General features: G+C 40.5%; 1 protein-coding gene across 3 annotated transcripts in view; it reads right to left on the bottom strand.

Moving 5' to 3' along the window:
• LOC139478944 (prostaglandin E2 receptor EP3 subtype-like) overlaps positions 1-14,519 on the bottom strand; it is an 83,058-nt gene extending 68,539 nt beyond the window's left edge. Inside the window, exon 1 of one of the 3 annotated variants that reach the window (XM_071261654.1) lies at positions 14,464-14,519. The gene's annotated coding sequence lies outside the window, so the exon portion shown is untranslated. Of the gene's footprint in view, positions 1-2,129; positions 2,204-3,539; positions 3,831-14,463 lie in introns of those variants that run through there. The other 2 variants (XM_071261649.1, XM_071261652.1) reach the window with 2 other exon arrangements.
• Between the last annotated feature and the right edge of the window lie 1,315 nt (positions 14,520-15,834).

The raw sequence follows: 15,834 nt of genomic DNA, 5'->3' as shown, positions 1-15,834 counted from the left end.
GAGTCTTTTTTTGGTAATTCAAGACACTTTTATATTGACTTTTACTCCTCGTACATCTTAAAATCTTCAAAGGGATGTTGAAGCATAATCCTGTAATTAACTAACATGTTTGTGTGAGTAGGTGTTTGAAACGTGTAATCATCAGTCGATGACGCGAGGCACTAATGGAGAATTACATGTTGTAACTTGTGGCATCTCGTCTTAACTTAATGAAATACATCCAATGATATATGTTTCTTCGCCAACTACACACGGACAAAGGATTAGACACATGGAATAATTACGGTCACAGGAATGTGTATTATATTTTCATTCTTTTTTTCAAACGTGCATTGGTTAATTGATTGTGATTTGGCCAATTCCCTGTGCTCAAAACACGAAATAACGTTACTCAAGTTACTCAGTGATCGACAAAGGGAAGAGGGATTGTGGGCTAAATCTGAGCTATACAACCATACTTAAATGTAGATTTGTTTCGTGGTGTGTTATCTATAACGCGAGTGTTCAAAGACATATTTTCCCTGTTACATTCCACGCAAGATTTATTCATGTTGTATTCAAATAAAACATACCAAATCAACCAGAAATATATACAAAAAAGCGTTTCAACGACCTACCTGACGTATTTAACATTCCTGTAACCACCAATATCACATCTCGGCTTTGAAGAATGTCTTTTCTTACATCCAGAACATACAACGACCTCCTGGGCACAACTATAACCTCAAACAGTTCACACGAAACGTAGTCTGAACCCTGGAGCACTGTTCCTTATGTATGAACATGGCTCTCCTAAGATTACTTATCAAATCCAGAGTCCATCAAGGGGGTGGTAAAACCATCTACTCAAGAAACACATGGCTTCACAATAACAGGCCGTGGTCCCATAAATGCTTACGTTCTTGAGGGTAGTAAAATCTGCGATCCTGGCTTAGTTGGACGTTATGTTAGCATGTGACGTTACGTTTAGTTGGTCATTTTTCCTCCACATTGTTGCGCAGCGGTATAAAATAATTCAGTTCTGTTATCATTCGTGTCAGAGACACAAGGAAGATTACTGGTGCCAAAGATACAGAGACTTAAGGGTAATATAAACAGGAGTATGGCTGATTGGTGTGTTCTCTGGCTAGCCATTACTTTCCATAATAGGATGTTGAACATGTTTCACAAAGATATGCATCACCCCTTGGTCATAGATTACCAGCATATGTGTGTACAAAATGTCCAGCTATTGAAATAATCAAACATCCACAGAACAACGTTGCATTCAGGCCATTGCTATTTGTCACATGTATCAAGTGCATAAATTCGAATTGTGGTTTTCGGAATACAGGAACCGTTGCTTCTCTCTTCTGACCCCCAGATCACAGAACGGTTTCCGACAGAGCCGCCATGTTTCCTACATTGTCGTTATGCAGCCTTTGGTAATAATGCTGGAAAGTGATCCATATGGATGTCGTAAAATGTCCAGGATCACAGTTTGCGTCAATGTTTGTCAGACTTTGTTGAAACAATACGTATCGTTTCTGACTTAGTAATGAAGTAATTCTCCTCATATTTGTTGAACCCTATTTACAAAGTCAGCGTTGTTTGTCTTAGTAAATGTCGACTTCGGGATTGGTTCCAGCCGTGGTTGGAACTCATACTGGATTTATTTCCATCATGTGGTCCTGCTTGTTGACCACATCGGTATGTACATGAACGTGGAAATACGCCTGTACGAAACTAAATAGTGGCACAACAGTGGGATATGTTTATCAGCCTCAGTGTGGGAAATAAGGCATTATTTTTACATAGTGACTAATAATAGTAATATATAATGTGCATATATAGTGCGCCACATGCACACCCTAAAGCTAAGACCGTCTCCGTTGTCTAGTGGATAAAGCGTCTGCTCGGAGAGCGGAAGGTCGTGGGTTCGAGCCCCGGCCACGTCATGCCAAAAGACGTTAAAAGATGGTATTTGTTGTTACCCTGCCTGGCGCTCGGCATTCAGGGGTTTAAACAAAGATGCACTAATATTGAACGCGACGTTACACTAAATTTCACCTCACCTCACCTCACCTCACCTCACCTCACCTCACCTCACCTCACCTCACCTCACCACACCTCACCTCACCTCACCTCACCTCAAAGCACTACATTACTTTCCCGGACAATGGATACGCTTATATCACAGCATATCAACTTTATGTGGGAGGACAGCCAATGTGACGCCGGTCTTTGACGATGAATGATTACTCTTTAAGTGAAACCCACTCGAGGACTCGAACCTGGGACGAGTGTAACCTAGCAAGGCAAGGGGAAATATAATTAGTGTATAGAACAAAGTGGATTCATTCACTCATAGCACGATCTTGTACGTTCAAATGTACTCTAATGTTTGTTTGTTTGACGACGTAGTCAGCAATATTCGATCTATATCACGTCTCCCTGTAAGGCGAAATGGGGTTTAACGTCACGGCCAAGATTATTACTCATTTAGCGTGTGTGGGTTGAGATAACATGAATACCCCACTCAGACGCAGTATACTGACTCCGAGCCGACCAGTCCTTGTTTTAGCCCCTCAATGTCGATCGCCAGACAGGGTAATAAGTACCATCTTTTGACGACTTTTGGTATGACGCGACCGAGGATCGAACCCCGGAGCTTCCACTCTCGTGGCGGACGTCTACCTGCAAATACTAATAATCAATGACTGAAATTACCAGGAAATTTCCACACCGTCGGTGTACGATGACAAACAATTATCCAAGTCGCCGAGTATGACCAACGATCCCATTAATTCGATCATCATATTTACATTTCTATTCTATTCTCACCCGGAATCGCCACAGGATGTTAATATTCTCACCCGACAGGAATACTGCTAAGCGGTGTCAGGCAGCAAATACTTACCTTTTTATGCAAGCTGTGTGAATGGCGTGTGCTACACCTGGTGTCATCACTGATTGTCAGAGATCAATTCATACCCTTTTCACCACAAGTTTACCTTTTACGCCCAGTGGAATCTTGTTTCGAGAGATAATCGAGACTGGTTATTCTCTGGCGTTGGCGTTTTATATTTAGTATATACATTCCATATGAAAGGGCATTAAAAAGAATTATTTTGAAAATGATATATAAAAAGTAAGACCCAAATTCTAAAATATCGTGTTTGGTGGAAGAGTACACTTACACAGACTTGCACAATATATATGTCAACATGTGTACGGTTACACATAGCTGAGGCAGTGATATATGTATGTAATATATGTAATATATATATCACTGCCTCAGCTATGTGTAACCGTACACATGTTGACATGCTCCATGCAGACTATAACGCAACACGAGAATGTGGGTATGCCTGACATAAATCTATTTCCAGCTAGGAAGTGTACCAAGTACACATGTAGATACATCCATAGACCAATACACCAAGTGCATTGAAAAGATCTTCGCGCATTGCTCAATACATGCATGCTCCATTAAGCGTTTTCTAGAGAGTGGCACAGCGTTGGAATGTTAATAATTACATAATGTTTACAGTACTTACTCTGCACCAAACGTATAGAAGTTTTTCCCAGTATGAATAGTCCACATATTGTTGTAGTGCAACACACTGGCTGAATAGGGCCGCTTGACAATTGCTTCTTCCATGTCCTTAGTAGACTTCTATGTGCAGCATCAGGATACGTATATGTCAAAGTCACAGAATATGGACTCCTTCCCTTGTCTTATAATCCGATAGGTCTTCTAGCGTCTTTATCCGATGAGATGTCACCCAACGTTTCTATAATATCAGTCATATGACCAACACAAACCAACGTGAGTCTGTTGACTGACGAGAGACGACTGGGACTAACGTGCAGACACTCACACAACGTGACATCATGGGTAAGGGACTTGGTACAATTGTTTTGGGCTTGCCTTAGAACCAACCCTGGCGCTAACACAAATGAAGTGTGCTCTCAAAATAGGGTCAAAGATATTTCATTTACTTACAACATGGTGTTTCTCGTAAAAGCAGTGTTATGAAACTGGAAGACGAAGGAAGATGTGTCTGTGCGTTCTTGCAGTTTGTTTCTCTTTACATTTACATTTTGGAATAGGAAACAGCTGATGTGTTCACTCCTTGTCACATTTGACTGAAGTATGTTGTGTTGGTGGTAAAGCTATTTAAACATATGGTTTAAGTGTTTCTCAGTTTTCCCGGAAATTCCCCCTACAAGAACTACTTGAATCGTTGCTACGAGTTACACACGTGGTATTCTGCTATTTTACACAAAGGTGGAGAAACAGCAAACTATACACCAAGGATTATTTTCCGAGATTTTTGCGAATTTAGGGAAGATATGAAGGCTACAAGCTTGGTGTTTTCTTCTACCTGTACTGATTCGTAAGGAGTCATGCTGAATTTAGGAATACTCTAGCAATGCCACAACAGCGGACAACCAGAATGAAATCGACTTCAAATATATAACACATATGGAGAATCGAACCAAGTCTTCGAAAAGACTAATATGTTATTGTTAGTATTACTAGACTCAGAATGTATGTTCTCGTAACATGATCAACAATACAGGATTCCCCCAACCCCCACCCACCACCATTTCTTCCATTTGCAATATTCCAATCACATCACGGCATAGGGATAGAATAAAAGGGATTTACGTAATGAACCAAAGTGGGGGATCGATCCGGGTCTTCGTCGTGACGTGTCAAAGTCATAACCACGAGGCAACTCAACCGCCCCTTATCAACATTACACATATGGATCACATCGTATCTTCATGGCATAGATCGATACTCATGATGTTATACACTGATTTGTCTGGTGTGATTATTTAAATACATGAATCAACGTTTAGTGACACAATGAAGCATATATTACCATGTATTGCCCTCACACAATGATAAGATATCTTTACTAAAATTCAAGTTTACTACGCATAAATGAAGAAAACATGACCTATGAAATATTTAATATTCTATACGGGAAAACGCACATTCAAAGATTAACTTATTAGTCGGGCAGCCACATTCTGTGACAATTTGGTTGTTATAAAGCTTAATATACCTTCTGGAAGACGATATAATTGAAACAACATCGTCTGAGAAGATACAACGCCGGTAGTCTAGGGTTGAAATGATGGAGTCGTGACTGCATGGGACAATCCATTTTGAACGACGTTCGTTTCATAATGAACTGAATTCTCAATTAAGTGACATTGTTATTGGATTCTTCATACTTAATAGTATGCGTGCAATTCTAAGCTTAAATAGCCATGAAATTATATGAAACTTAAACAGTTTTCCAATCCCTCTTGAACACGTATGAACCAATAATGCTATTATCGGATACCCAATATCGTAGCTTCAGATCAGATGCCTCCTAAAATTGACACCAATATTCTATGAACGTGTCATCATTAGACGTAAAGCGATTTGGGGATTATCATATTGAAACCTTCAATGTTTGACATGTTAATTGTGATCTTTGTAGATCTTCAGAGAAGTTAACATGTTGTTTGAACCAATAAGCAAATCTCTGCACAGTCGTTATAAACTACAACATTTGTACTGTCACGAATATGACACCATTCTTACAAGCATAAAGATGGGCGGTCAAGTAGAGTGTGCAGAGAAGTGTCCCGTAACTGCCAGGATCCGCTGGTTATGGGCAGGATCCCCGATTAACCACGATCTGGGGTATGTCAGCACCATATCAAATATTAATGTCAACAACCAGCTTCCCGTTCGACGTTTATCCAACACTGAGCTGACACCCATCATTCAAAATGCTGTCTAATCTCGTCACTGACCACACAACTCAGCATTATATGTATAGCCTTGTTTTATATGACCACTCTGTGTGCTATTTACACTTCCCCTTTCAGGTTTAACGACTGTTTGTTAAATACGCCACACACAAATGTTGGCACGCTTCTGTACACTCGCATGCAGTATACCCAGTAAAACACTGCGGCGTTTATTTACCACTCGACATGTGTACTGATGCTTACACGCATGTGTCAAAGAACACCTGTCACAGAATCAGTCAAACGGTAAACGGAAATCTCTCTTTACGACCTATTAACAGATAACGATATGTTTTACTGCGCGTATTTTAGCAAATTGCTCCAGCGTCCAGACATGTAAACATGTTTTGAGAAATAGATCTAACCACTGAATCAACCTTGACATGTCCATGCAACAGCAAACTATTTCAAATTTTACACAGGGGAATGCAACAGTGGCGAGAGCTTGCTGGAAGGTGGCAACACCACATGCACCATTATTACACAGGGGAATGCATCAGTGGCGAGAGCTTGCTGGAAGGTGGCAACACCACATGCACCATTATTACACAGGGGAATGCATCAGTGGCGAGAGCTTGCTGGAAGGTGGAATCACTACATGCACCATTATTACACAGGGGAATGCATCAGTGGCGAGAGCTTGCTGGAAGGTGGCAACACTACATGCACCATTATTACACAGGGGAATGCATCAGTGGCGAGAGCTTACTGGAAGGTGGAATCACTACATGCACCATTATTACACAGGGGAATGCATCAGTGGCGAGAGCTTGCTGGAAGGTGGAATCACTACATGCACCACTATTACACAGGGGAATGCATCAGTGGCGAGAGCTTGCTGGAAGGTGGAATCAATACATGCACCATTATTACACAGGGGAATGCATCAGTGGCGAGAGCTTGCTGGAAGGTGGAATCACTACATGCACCACTATTACACAGGGGAATGCATCAGTGGCGAGAGCTTGCTGGAAGGTGGCAACACCACATGCACCATTATTACACAGGGGAATGCATCAGTGGCGAGAGCTTGCTGGAAGGTGGAATCACTACATGCACCACTATTACACAGGGGAATGCATCAGTGGCGAGAGCTTGCTGGAAGGTGGAATCACTACATGCACCATTATTACACAGGGGAATGCATCAGTGGCGAGAGCTTGCTGGAAGGTGGAATCACTACATGCACCACTATTACACAGGGGAATGCATCAGTGGCGAGAGCTTGCTGGAAGGTGGAATCAATACATGCACCATTATTACACAGGGGAATGCATCAGTGGAGAGAGCTTGCTGGAAGGTGGAATCACTACATGCACTATTATTACACAGGGGAATGCATCAGTGGCGAGAGCTTGCTGGAAGGTGGCAACGCCGCATGCACCACTATTACACAGGGGAATGCATCAGTGGCGAGAGCTTGCTGGAAGGTGGCAACACCACATGCACCACTATTACACGGAGGAATGCATCGATGGGGAGAACTTGCTGCCAAAGGGCATCATCACATGCGCCACTATAACACTATTCCGGTAAAATGAATGTAATTAGATACAGATAACAGGAGAATATCATTGTCCAAAAAGAATTGAAAAATACATGGGAACGTCCGATGCAAATTTCTATTTTGACTTCTGCCATATGGGTTTTGTTTCAAGGGAACACTTGACTCGCCTTTGCATGTGCTTGTGACGGGTGCCACAGGTGGGGCAGAATACCTTTTGCGAACACCTTGTATCATCAATATCTGACAGTGATTCATCAATATATATTGTCAATGCACGAGAATTACCAATCTATATTATCCGCCGAAACAGATTGCATCTAGCGCAAAAGGCAAAATAGCTGTGAAAAATATAAGAATGGACCACTGGAAATCAGTGATGACAACAGGTGTTCGCGAAAAGGGTAAGCATGTCCTGCTTGACAGGAAGAGCCCGCCATTCACACAATTTGACTAATAATGTAAGTATTTATTGCCTGACGTCCCACAGCAGTACTCTCGCCAAGCGATAGCGGCCTGTAAATAAAAGCGACAAACCTCTTTTCCAAATTCATAAGAAATGTCTGCCGAAATTAGAGACGGGTCCGGGTTTCGATCCAAAGCATGGTACTTTTTGTTATCCTGTCTGGCGCTCGGCATTAAGGGGCTAAAACAAGGACTGGTCGGCTCGGAGTCTGACTGGGGTATTCATGTTAAACTGCGGCATGGTATCTCAGTGTGCTAGAACTGTGAATCGACATCAGTCCGGATTAGTACAAGCAGCCAAACACGCACGCGCGTGCATGTACGTCGCTATTATAAGTGCAGTCATCTTGGACGCGACGTTAAACCCCATTTCACCTCAAATAGTAATGACACCAACAACAAAACAGACAATGAAGCGATCGATGAACCCGAAAATCCAGCGACTCGATACTGATTTACTGACATTGTTGAAACTAATGACAACGATACGCTAATTGTGAACAATACAAGTGCAAAGATTGTGCTGCTTGTTAGTTAAGAAAAACGTTGATGAAATATATTCACAGTGGGGGACAGTGCTTAAGAAATAGTCGGAATCGTTCAATGGCGATTTTTATGATTATTGAAATTGTTATTGTCGGTTTTATACATAAACCAAACTTGTTCATATTCACAAACAAACTAGAATGCCCTTAACTTAACCAGCACTAGGAATCTAGTTACCCTTGTCACGTTTCGTGTCATCGAGATCAAAGACAAACTACCACATGTAGTAATGAACTTTCTCATACTGTGAACACATCCAACGGAACACAACTTAATTATGACAAAAACTAAAACATTTCATTACAACTTCCAAGATATGCATGTAGCTACGTTTGTTTGTTGTTTTTGATTACGCAACCAATATTTTCTGAAAGTACTTGACTGTTTTCACTCAACATTCGTCAACAACCTACGTCAATGCCTATCACAATATCTACCTTTATGGGCTAACAAGCTCGTGTGTTGCAAATAAACAGGCCTATGTGAACTATCAACCCTGCCAGAGGGACCTACAAAGGTCTGGCTTATCAAACTCAAAGGCTTATCATTCCCAGTATGTTCCTGTGGTAGACAGTTGTGCTAATTAGCTTGGGAGTAGTGACATGTTGTTTGATGTGTAGGATTTACTGTTCTGCCGACAACACGTTAAGTACGAGCATCTGTGAGCCTACATGAATGGACATTCTTTCACGAAACTAATAGAGGCAACCATATCATGGTAGTTAGCAATATTAATGGATTATTTCATGTTTTTCTTTTCCTACTGGTTTCATTGCATTTATGTAGTGGGTTTTCTTCTCTAAATATGCTCTAAGTGTCATACGTATGTTTGTGTTGACTGATTGTATGCATGTCTACAGCATTGCTTCTGTACCGTAATAGAATGGAGTGCAAAAACACATACATACATACATGCATGCATGCATGCATGCATACATACATACATACATACATACATACATACATACATACATACATACATACATACATACATACATACATACATACATACATACATACATACATACATACATACATACATACATACATACATACATGTTATGGCCTTCTCAAATAGCATCTATCTGATGGGTCTCATACATCTTGCCTATTTGATTTGTTCATACATTTCATCTATGTCATAACTTTCATATATGTATAGTGTGATGAATATGAATATGTGTACCTAGGCTGGATCTAACCCACTTCCTGATCATTCAATCCTACAGTACAGATCCCTCTTAGATAATCAAATCCGTCTGTGATGGCGAATGGCTGTAATAAGGGTATTGTTCTCCTGTATGCAACAAGGAACTCTTGCAGTGATGTCTCGTACTATGGAACCAAGACCCGATTTCTTAAAGATGTAATGTTAGCTAGGATGTACATTAACTTTCACTAACTCACTGAACATATTATTCTGAAATGGCCCTAGCAATCTTACCTACAAGTTGGCTTGTTTCTCAGAAGTCCCCCATGTATGCACACATTACGTCATTTCACTTTCTTTAAGAAAGGTCCAATCATGGGGAGTTTATGAAATATGGAGGAACTGACTCATTCACGAAACATTTTTACTTCACCAAGTCGACTTAGTTCTCACCACACTATCTCAAAATACATGCTTCATTTTGGTTGATCTTACCTTAAGTTACGGTTATATCAGCCAGACATCAGTTGGTGGAAAGGTGCGTTCCTTCTTCATCAGATAAGTGTGGTTATATCAAGGTGCAGTTGGTAACGTCTCTCCATGTCAAGAATGTGTTCTACAATGTTTTCTTCTGCATATAGGTCATAGATGTAATTAGGTCTGCACTCAAGCTAGAAGTTATCCAGTTCATATTGTGTTGCCGTTATGTGCAGTGGGGGTAAGGTGACCCTGTACATATGTTAAAGATACGGTCTTTAAAGCCACCTCATCTACAGAATGAGTGCGTCATGACTGGACTGGATAGTGTGACTGGAGTGAGTGAGTGATTTGGGTTCAACGCCACTTTGAGGAGTGTTTCAGTTATATAACCGCGTGCTGTTATCACCTTCAGGAAAGTCCGAAGTGAGGCAGGCCTCAGACAATTAGCACAGATGGTATGGTGCTGACAACCCTTGAAACATGATCAGTTAAGCCCGCAAGCATAGTTTCCTGGCACGCCCAAGGGACGCAAGTCTGCACAACAAATCTCGGCGCCGTAGACGACGGGGCAGCCTTTGTCACCTTGGGGCTGATGAACTGTCAATGTTGCATGTTGAAATGACATGATAAAATTAATATATACGTTGAATGTTCATGTGGTTTACATATCTATTTCCTGCAATTATGTTCGCATTTGACATCTGTGTATATTCAGAACTACATGTGTATTCCTTTACATGAATGTTTATGAAAAAAAGTTAATTAGCTACTTCGAGATAAAACGCTCTTTAATTTACACACGATCGCACATTATTTGTTCACATCATAGTTCATAAAGTACACGTAATGACCACATGAATCATATCAAAATATAGAGCGCCGTGTCATGTTTTGTCGAGAAACACATCCTATTATTTCGGTGCAAACATCATGTCGATGACTTCCTATAATAATATAATCACGAAGGGAGCATTACATCCACTTATTGCTCACAAAAAAGATACTTTTGTCGAATAACATCCGAGTTTAGATTATACGTGACCATCTAATAACCACTGTCCTTGTTCTGATGCATCTAGTCTTAAGCATGAATGAGCAAACCTGTCTCAAATATCACAAAGTATATTGACCGATGGTCCCAAAATGACCTTCTTGGGACCATCCTGTCACGTGACAACGAGCTGCGTGATTAAATGCTTTGTTACTGTCCCCCTGTGGGATAATGATCTGAATGTAAAACTCAACCGTAGAGTTGTTTGCTTTGCGCTCTGTCCATAGTAACAGTAATGATGTTAAATAGACACACAATCGGGACGACATACTCCACTATATATTACACAAAACAAGTTAAAGAACACCCACAATTGAATAGCTACGAATACACGTTGCTATGACAGATTAACTATAGTCAGGTGAAGAAATCGGGGTAACTCCTTTTGAGTACTAGTACAGATCAGGCATTTAGTGTATAAGTATTAGGATATAGGAGCTGTTGAAACACTGAGATGTGGTGACATTTATTGCAATATATTTACACATTCCTATATAATATACACATGCACAAAAGTTAAGCGCTACCATATTCATAGTCTCTTGATTTCACGTGTGGGAATCAGAAATACGAAATATGATGATGTATGACTGAATTAGGCTTCTATAGTTTCATGAACCCAAATTTGTCCAGATACCACAAGGAAAGCGTGCTTTACGTGTTGCTGCAGTTCCCCTACCCTATAAATACTGAAATTCAAGTTTCAGACACGTGGTTGCATTTTGCTCCTGTGTGAGATTCCCCTTCCAATAAAGGTTGAAAATCAGCCATGGTGAGGAGAAAGTTAACGACACTGAAATATGGCAAGTGGTAGGCATGAAAAATGCTGGCATGTCATGCAGGGCCATTGCAAGACAAATGGGTCGTCATCACAGTGTTATCACTCGTTTGATTGTCAAACATGGTCAAACCAATGATGTCAATGATAGGCATAGGTCTGGTAGGCCAAGAAAGACCTCTAACAGAGAGGATAGACGTCTTATCAGGATAGTCAGACGAAATCCATTTGCCACTTCAACAGATTTAAGACTGCAGTGGATTATCCATCAGAGACTCTCGACGATGACCGTAAGGCGTCGCCTCAGAGCGGCTGGTTATATTGCCAGAAGACCAGTAAAACGTCCTCAATTGACAGAGAGGCACATGCGGAATCGTCTGATATGGTGTCGTGCCCGTAGTCGATGGAACTTGGCCAACTGGAGAAGGATCCATTGGTCTGACAAGTGTCGAATGCTGCTACGAACTGTTGATGGTCGAATACGTGTTTGGAGGCAACGTAACACTCGTTTTGCACCAGGGAACATCCAGAAGACCTTAGCATGTGGCGGGGGGTCTGTCATGATATGGGGTTGTGTTTCCTTCGGCTGCAAACTTCCGCTGGTGATAATTCGTGGAAACCTGAATGGCCAACAATACCAAGATGCCGTTCTTCGTCCAGTGGTAGTCCCTCATTTTGACAACCATCCTCTTCAGACAAGACCTGTTTACATGGACGACAATGCTAGACCACACAGAACTCGGGCAGTTTTGGCTTCTTTGCGTCAAGAAGCTATTGTCACTCTTCCTTGGCCGGCCTGTAGTCCGGATCTTAATCCGATTGAGCATCTCTCGGCCATTCTTGGCCGGAAAATCAGACATCGTGATCCCCCAGTTCAAAATCTCGCTGGACTTGAAGCCGCACTTCATGAAGAATGGATCCGTTTGCCTCAGAGAAGCATTCAACGACTTGTAATGAGTATGAGGCGTAGGGTTGAAGCTGTGGTCAATGTCCGTGGATCATACACACGGTACTGACGTTTCTGTCTTGCAATAGACTCTGCACTCCCTAGGGTGTCTATGTGACACTTGATATGGTCTGCTGATATCATGACAGTTACATGACAAAAAAAGTTTTTCAATGTTTTCTAATCCTTCAATTTCTGGCCTTCGGTAAAATCCCTTTCTGCTCATATTCTTTTGGAACACAAGATAAACTTGCGTTGGGACAACTTTTCCATCACATGAGGTTTACATATACGGCTTATAACAATCGTACATCTTGTTATAATAGTCATCATTAAGTGCCAAAAGTAACAGCTCACAAATATGGTGGGTGGCGCTTAACTTTTGTGCATGTGTATATATACATTATTCCCGGTACGTTAAAGTGTCATCTGAAATGAGCCAGATTCAACTCAGTGTTATGGCATCAACAGTGTTAATTGCACGTCCACTTTTAATCAATATTCCATTTTGTATAACTGTAAATAACATGGTAATTTCAGAGAAATATGCATTGCCCCTATATCATATTTAGTTTAAATAGGTCCACCGTGTGGTCTATCCCCATTGCTGATGTCCCCTGTCCTGATATTGATGGAATATTGCTGGTCTCAGACGTTTACCACTTCGTTGAAACCCACGTGCACGGGTATGGTGCTAACAAACCTGGAAACATATTCGCGGTGAACCGGGATTCGAACAAACAATCATAGGTTTCTGGCGTGCCCAAGGGACGCAACTCTGCACAGCTAATTGCGGCGTCTTGGACAACTGTGTCCCCTCTTGAATGTCCATTGACATGTTAGGCCAATTCTTATCCTATTTTAGTCATGTGAAAGGTATTGTCTCGACATATTGGATTCGACCCCGGAATATAAAACATTAATTCAATGAACGCGCATTTCAGTGGTGTTAAAGGAGTAATATTAGAGCGTGAAAAATATTGAAATGATATCAGTACAGAGTACACTCCACGTCCAGCAATTACTTACAAAGAAAATGTTTCACAAAAGCCTACTCCGCCTAAGTTTAAAGAACAACGGAAAAGAAAGACGAACAAAATTATTTTAGATCCTTGCACACAACACACAAAATAAAATGTAAGGACCATTGTTATTATAATTTAAAACCAGAATCATTTCAATTATGATGTTCAGCTATGGATCGTCCATATATGTAGAAATAGTTCATTCATACCTAGTACCCTATGAAATATTCTACAATAAAAGCCACACAAACCTTTCCATATTCATAAGAAAACTCGGCCAAAAACAGATAAAACAAGTACAGTATCCAGCATCCCGTTCGATATCCAAGTGCGATATGTACCATATAGGATAGGATACATGCATGGAACTACAAATGCTTTATGCACCATATATGATACATGCATGGAACTACAAGTGCGTTATGCACCATATATGATACATGCATGGAACTACAAGTGCGTTATGCACCGTATAGGATACATGCATGGAACTACAAGTGCGTTATGTACCATATAGGATAGCATACTTGCATGGAACTACAAACAAAACTCTGTAATGTTGAAATGTTCATATCACATGTTAATATTGCTACACTTGAATTAAAACATAAAGTCAATGCTTTTATTTATGAAATTACAATAATTAATTGTAAAGTCAACGTTAAATAATATGAAGTACAGAAATATATGGCTGTAGATTTAAATAAACTCACCATTGTCAAATGCAACAGCATCGTACTGCAGGGGATAGCCATTCTGCGATGGTGCTAGACTGTTCTACACACAAGCTCTAGATAGAATATCTCTGTAAAATAACCACATCGACTTGAAGCCCCACACATCAAGCATGTGCTTTAAATATTGTTACGCCAGGAAACAACAGTCTAGGTTCGACCATGTATAAAAAGTAATATTCGAAGTAAAAGTACAATTGAGCTCGAATGCCAAACTATCAATTTCCTGACAGAAATCTTCATCGGATTGCTATTTGCTCTCTCTCCCTACTCCTGCCTCGTTAAACATTCATATGATCCACACTCTGATAATGGCGAATAATTGGTTAAATATCCCAGTCTAGGTCCATATCCCATCACCTATAGACCGCGAGGCAACACGTGAGTGTATTTGCATATCTCTCTAATCATTCCTCTTCGTGCTCTGCGCCAGCCTATGTGACGTTCCAAACAACGTCACTTTTTCATAGGATGAAACTAGAGAAGGGAAAGACACTAAGATTTGAAATGATCCACACACGTCCGAGACGTGTTCTGTGTAGGTGGGAAATACATTAAACGTCTACGTGATCTATATGACAAACACATCCTCATCCAATCGACTACTATGTGCATTTTGTGTATCGTGTTCTTTAAATTATCTATCGTTTTTATCCATTAATATCTGCAATATCAGCAGAGACAGTACTGATTACTTAGATGTCTCGGGTATGACACATCAATGGACCAGAACTAGTTTTGAGCCGCCAGATCTGTCAGTCATTTATGTTTCATAGATAATATTATTATTTCATTTCAAGTACTCAATTAACTAAAGTACCGTAAATCATGAACTGAATTTATCAGTTCTTAGAATGTGAAATATAAAACGTCAACGCCTGCGAATTATCAGTGTCGATTATCTTCCGAAACACTGGGCGAAAAAGCAAACTAGTGGTGACATTTGTATAAATGGATCACTGAAAATCAGAGATGAATGAGATCAAATGCTTAATAGAAATAATCCAGTATAAACTACCATCAAGTACGCCCCTAAAGTAACACTGTTATTAAACCATGCATATTAGATCTGGGCATTCTTTTATAAAACATGTTCACATAAAATAATGTACAAAACGCGAAACAACTACTAGTCGTGGAATAACATTGTAATGGCTTGTTTGAATTCTCCTGATACACTCCTAACACATTGTAATAATATGGTCATATGGCATTACCAACCATGCTTCGCCTGTGTTTACTGTTACATTTAAAACCCCACAAATGTCCAGCACTTCCATCTGTGTTGACGTTGTCGTGATATATATAATGTATCAGTTAACAGGGTGTTAATGTGCATATGCACAATGG

Source organism: Haliotis cracherodii, unplaced genomic scaffold (genome assembly GCF_022045235.1).
Source record: "Haliotis cracherodii isolate W230 unplaced genomic scaffold, xgHalCrac1.p SCAF_4, whole genome shotgun sequence".
NCBI lineage: Eukaryota > Metazoa > Mollusca > Gastropoda > Lepetellida > Haliotidae > Haliotis > Haliotis cracherodii.
This window is presented reverse-complemented; position numbering and strand designations above follow the sequence as displayed.